Genomic DNA, 6,000 nt, shown 5'->3' on the forward strand with positions numbered 1-6,000 from the left:
GACAAGCTTCAAATCGCAGTTCAAGCATTCATCCGTAAGGGTCTAATAGCAACAGATTTACAATAAATTTTTGAAGGGGATCTAGTTGTTATCCGGTCGACATGTCTTCTGGAGATACAACCATCTGTCTTTTATCTTTCAAAATGTTCTTGAATCGCATCAATAAGATATCGGAAACTCAAGATACATTCATTTTACTGAAGATAACGCATGCATAAATTCATATATGAGATTAATACGTGATTTTTATAAATATTACGAATTTTCAATATTTATATTGATTATTTGTAATATAATTTAATATAAGATGATGTATTATATTTTAAGATTAGAGTTATTATTTTATTAGGAATTAAGGTTGAGTTAAAATATTATTTTTAGTTATTATTATTTTATTAGGAATTAGAGCTAAGACAAGTTTAGTTTGTTATTATTTTATTCATTAGTTATTTAGGACCTTTAGAACTCACCCCTACATAAAGGAGGCTTCACTCAAATTTGTAAATCAGATTTCTTTGATTAATAATACAACGAGAGTTCGTTTTTGCAAGTGCTGATTGCCTTGTGTCTTCGAAGCTTCTTCTCCTGGAGTTCTTTCAAGTTCTTGTGAGGGAGATTAATTTTCATACTCCAATTTGCCTTTTCATCGGGACTATGAGGGTTGGTTAGAGTCATTTATCGAGTTTGCCTTTTCATTGAGACTATGAGGGTTTGATATGACACTTATCTATCTATTTGTCTTTTCATCGCGACTAGGAGGGTTGGTGAGAGTCATTTATCGAGTTTGTCTTTTCATTACGACTATGAAGGTTTGATATGACATTTATCCATATATTTTCCATAAATCCATCTATTTTCCATAAATCTATCTGCACCATCAATCATCTTTATCGTCTACCTTTATAAGAGATATCTTTTGATTTCTTTATTATTTTATTTTATTTTCAATTTCTTTATCTTTTTTATTTTATTCTAGTCTTATTGCCTTGATTCCAGCACCTAAAAAAATCCTAAAGAATCTTAGTTGTTGCCACCACCTTCCCCTTTTCATTCTCTTTGTTTTTCATCGAGTTTGAAATTTTTTAGGTTTGATTCTTCAACAAGAAAATCGTTCATTAATCCGCCACCGCTTCCCTATCTGTCTTAGACGGGCTATTTGCAGGGAAAAATATAGCGGTGGAATTGTTAATTCATTTCGATTTCAGTTCTGTGGAAAAACCATGATTCATTTGTCTCATGCTTTTTTTACTCACTTCTCTCTAGATTTTTCTCTTCGCTTAGGTTCTTCATTTCATTCAGGTCTTCTCCTTTGTTTAGCCAAAGGAAATGGGTTGTTTAGGAACATTCCGAAGTTTGGTGAAAAAGTTTACGTTACAAACCAGTAATTTACAAGAGGAGCCCACTTGTTCTTTCATTCCTTGAACCATTCCACCTTCTCCTGGAGGCTTCAATGTTGTGTTTCAAGACAAGGTAAGGTTACTCAAGTTTTAACACTTTTACTTTATTGTCTTTACAGGATTGCTCCAGAGATTTCATTTTGAAAACGATTAGAGAGAGGGAAAAGTTGTATTCGATGGTTCTACAAAGAAAGTAATGAAAAAATGGGTATGCTAAGGGTTTTAAGAAAATCGTTGCAGAGGATCAAAAAGAAGAAGTTCAACAAGAGACATGGGATCCATCTACACGAAGAAAGGAGATCCAGATCGAGAGCTGCCATTTGTTAAATGATTCTGAAAAACCGAAAGTTCAAAAGAGCTCGGATATCATAAAGCTTCATAACCTTGCTGGACAAAAGAACATTTATACTTTTAGAAATTTAGAGGAAAATGCTAGCTAGTCAAAAACAGGTTGACAACCAAGTCAAATCGACAACGCCAAAGGTACTCTAGCGTGTCTTACACTCCAAAAAAACAAATGGAACAGAAGAACTCAAATCGCGAAAAGGAGAAGTCTCATCGTTAGGAAGTACGCGCCAAAATTAGCTAAAAAAGTAAAAAATGACAACTTAAAAAAAGAAGGTACCAGATGGTTTTGCCAATTATAGCTAAGCCCAAGGTTTAAGAAGGTTTTTTATACAAGGAAAAGTTGATGCTGGTTTCAATGAAAGGAAATGGCCACAATTAATATATAAACTACAAAAAAACAGGTTACTATAATATGCTTAGTCAAAAGAAACTCTTCACTGGTCACATCATCGAGAAGCACATTCGCACCATCCCGAGGTACGGCCTATAAGATATTCTAAGCCTTAAACTTTTACGCCGTCAACCATCCAAAGCTCACTTCCCCAAGTACTTCTGATGCGATCATACATTATCACTTTATGAATGTTATACCTTGTTAGTTATATGTTGTCATTTATATGTATAATTATAATATTTATACATGACTTATTAATTCACATAGTTAATTCAATGCATATACATTCATAGTTAGTTCATTGTTTATATATTTTGTCTAGGTACATTGGATGCTAATAAGACTAATGGCAGCTGAAATATTAGTTGGATAGTTTACGTCAGTCAGATTGATCGTCAATTTTAAACATAGTCCAAATATCTTTCGGTGATTAAGTTTTCTTAACATATAATCCCCTATCTCTTATATTTACAACGCACATTGAATCTTATCAATCCGATAACGAGAACTCAAGATATGCCCAGATTACTGAAGACAGTGCAGGCTGGAAATAAATACAGGATTTGTAACTATTCATCTCCTTCAAAGGACTTATGCATGGGAAACATTAATGGAAACATGCATGGACGAAAAATAATATTAAAATGAATCAGCACATTTGTGAGAAGGTATAAGGATTCATTCAAAGGGTTTTAAGTTCATCCATTCATGCATATTCATGCAAGAAGCCGAATAGTCATGTTCACGCAAGGAGGAAAAAATTTCAGCCAAGATACATTCATGAGCATTCATCCATAGAAGACAAATCAATAAGTTCATACAATGAGGGATGAATTCAGCCAAAAGATGCATTGCATTAGAAGATGAACTTCCATTCATCAAATTCATTCACCTAAGCCATGAATGTTCACTCATTAAAGGATGAACATTCATCCATGAATTTTCACTCATTAAAGCTTGTACGTGCATCTTAGGAATCCTAGGCCTATAAATATTTTATCTTTCATTTTGTAATGAAACCAATTGACTTTGTTTAATCAAATATTTGAGAGTTTTTCTCTTTAGTTCTTAAGTGAACTTTATCGACTTATCAAAGCTTATGCTTGTTGTGTCACCCCTATTTATTTCACCCTGATACTTATGGTTCCTATCTCTTTATAGATAGTGTGTCAAAGTCCTTGTTTACCACCCCTTAAAGAAGCAATATAAAGATTGGATATTTGTTCTTTAACATTGGTTCTTCTTTGAGTTTTCTTTGAGATACTACATTTCATCTTCACCTCCATCACCTTCATTCTACTTCCATTACCATACTTCATCATTTCCTTTAAACATATCACCAAATTATGTATATATTCTGCTGCCATATTTATCTTTCCATTTCATTACTTCCATTTAACTATTTTATTTGAGCTTTCTTATTTGTGTATGATCTTTTTTGCTTTCTTAGATTAAAACAATCAAATGTACAATCTTGATTTCACCATCTATCCAAATGGGGCTAGGTTGAATTGTATTAACTTCTTTATTTGGTGTCTAAGATATAGTACTAGGAGATTTGGTAAGATGATAAATAAGGAAACTCATATTGGACCTAAGTTCCCCCTAAATTGATTTTGAAATGTCAAATCAAAGTTTTCTTGGAGAAAGATTTGTTGTCCTCATTCCCTTTCACCTTTTTTTTCTTATCCCTTCTTTTGGACTTTTCAATTATTTCTTCCCCATAATTGGCTTTACCATATCCACTTTGGTGCTTTTGAGCTCTTCATCGACCCCTCTTATCTTATAATCCCTTTTAACTCTATTAAAGCCTCATCCGATAGGGGAAATTCTATTTTACCAGCGACAATGACTTTAAACAATCCCTCCGATCCTAATGATAATTATGTGTTGGAATTGTCGCAGGCTTAGGAACCAGTAACAATTCAAGAGCTTAAAAGAATGATCTTAAAAAAGGACTGAAATATTTTCCTCTTTTACGAGAATAGACTTACGAAAATAAATCATTTTTTTCTTATCCTCACTTTTGGACTTTTCAATTACTTATTCCCCATAATTGGCTTTACCATATCTACTTTGGTGCTTTTGAGCTCTTCATCGACCCCTCTTATCTTATAATCCCTTTTAACTCTATTGAAGCCCCATCCGATGGGGGAAATTCTATTATACCAGTGACAGTGACTTTAAACAACCCCTCCGATCCTAATGATAACTATGTGTTGGAATTGTCGCAGGCTTAAGAACTCAGCGATAGTTCAAGAGCTTAAAAAGAATCATCTTAAAAAAGGGCCCAAATCTCATCTTCTTTTGCGAGACTAGACTTACGAAAATAAAGCCGAGAGAATTAGGACTAGGGTAGGAATGAAAGTGTGTATTACAGTAAAAAAATTGGACCATTGTACTGGTTTTCTTTTATTGTGGAATGATAAACTGAATGAGAATCTTCGTGGCTACTCTAATTCTCATATTAAGGTGTCTTGGAATAATTTTCACTTTCGTTTGACTGGTTTTTATGGTTGGTGTGCAAGTGCCAGGAAAAAAGAAAACTGGGACCTCCTGAATAGACTTGCTCGGGCATCTCCCTACATTGGATTGTTAGGGGAGACTTCAATGAGATTATTTATCTAAACGAGAAGGTAGGGGAAGGCGAAGATCAATAGTCGATATGAATGATTTTAGACTGGGACTACAATATTCCAATTTGTGGTATTTGAAACCACAAGTAGGTTGGCTTACTTGGACCTTTAGTAGACAAGCTAGGAACCATATTCGGGAGACAAATGACAGATTCGGTTCTACCTCGGAATGAATTCATCTTTTCAAAGATTACCAAGTGTCTACTGAGCTAACTTTATGTTTTGACCATGCAACCATTTTAGTTGACTTTATGGGTCCAACGAGATATTCACCACAAGTATCGCGTGGGGATTATTTTAAATTTGATGCTTGTTGAGTTGAGGAGCAGTGCAAAAAAGTTGTTAGAGATGCCTGGGTTGATTCTTATGGGAATACTCTGGAAAATATATAGGCGGTAGGCTCTCGTCTGGGAGATTGGCAAAGAATGAGGAGGACCAAGATAAAAAAGGAAGAAAGAGTTCTCAAGGCAAGGATTGAACAACTCGAAGTGAATCTAATTTTAGATTACTCAATAGGAAAACTCAGAGGAGAACTCAAACATATTATGGAAAAAGATGAGGCATACTGGAGACAGAGATCTAGAATGGCTTGGCTCAAGGAATGAGACAAGAACACTTCATTTTTTCACGCTAGGGCTAATAGGAGAAAAAAAGAATTGGATCGAAAGGATGAAAGATGCTGATGGCCAATGGGTTGACCAACCGCAATACTTGAAGTTGAGAGATGTGTTACTCCTGAAGACAACTCTTTGCTTTGTTGAGAATTCATTGTCGAGGAGGTCCTCCAAGCCTTCTCCCAAATCCAAGCCTTCTCCCAAATCAACCCGAACAAAGGCTCAGATATCGATGACTTTTCTGGTTCTTTCTTTAGATATTTTTGGGATTTGGTTGGTAATGATCTTATTAGTATTTGTCTTGATTTGCTTAACGGGCAAGCTTGCTTTGAAGAGGTTAATAAAATAGTCATTGTTCTCATTCTCAAGATTAATAACCTTGACTCTATAAAAAAATTAAGACTTATTAGCCTGTGCTCTGTTATCTATAAAGTAGTGTCTAAAGTTATTGTTAATCTTCTAAAGCATGTGATGTCTAATTGTGTTTCTTTGAACCAATGTGCTTTCGTACCTGGTAGGAGAGTTTTCAACAATTTCCTAGTTGCTCATGAATTGCTTCACTACCTCAAAAGCTCTGAAAATAGCCCTAACAAAGGGGCTGCCCTCAAATT

The sequence above is a fragment of the Hibiscus syriacus genome, unplaced genomic scaffold (assembly GCF_006381635.1).
Source record: "Hibiscus syriacus cultivar Baekdansim isolate YM2019G1 unplaced genomic scaffold, ASM638163v2 tig00110159_pilon, whole genome shotgun sequence".
Taxonomy (NCBI): domain Eukaryota; kingdom Viridiplantae; phylum Streptophyta; class Magnoliopsida; order Malvales; family Malvaceae; genus Hibiscus; species Hibiscus syriacus.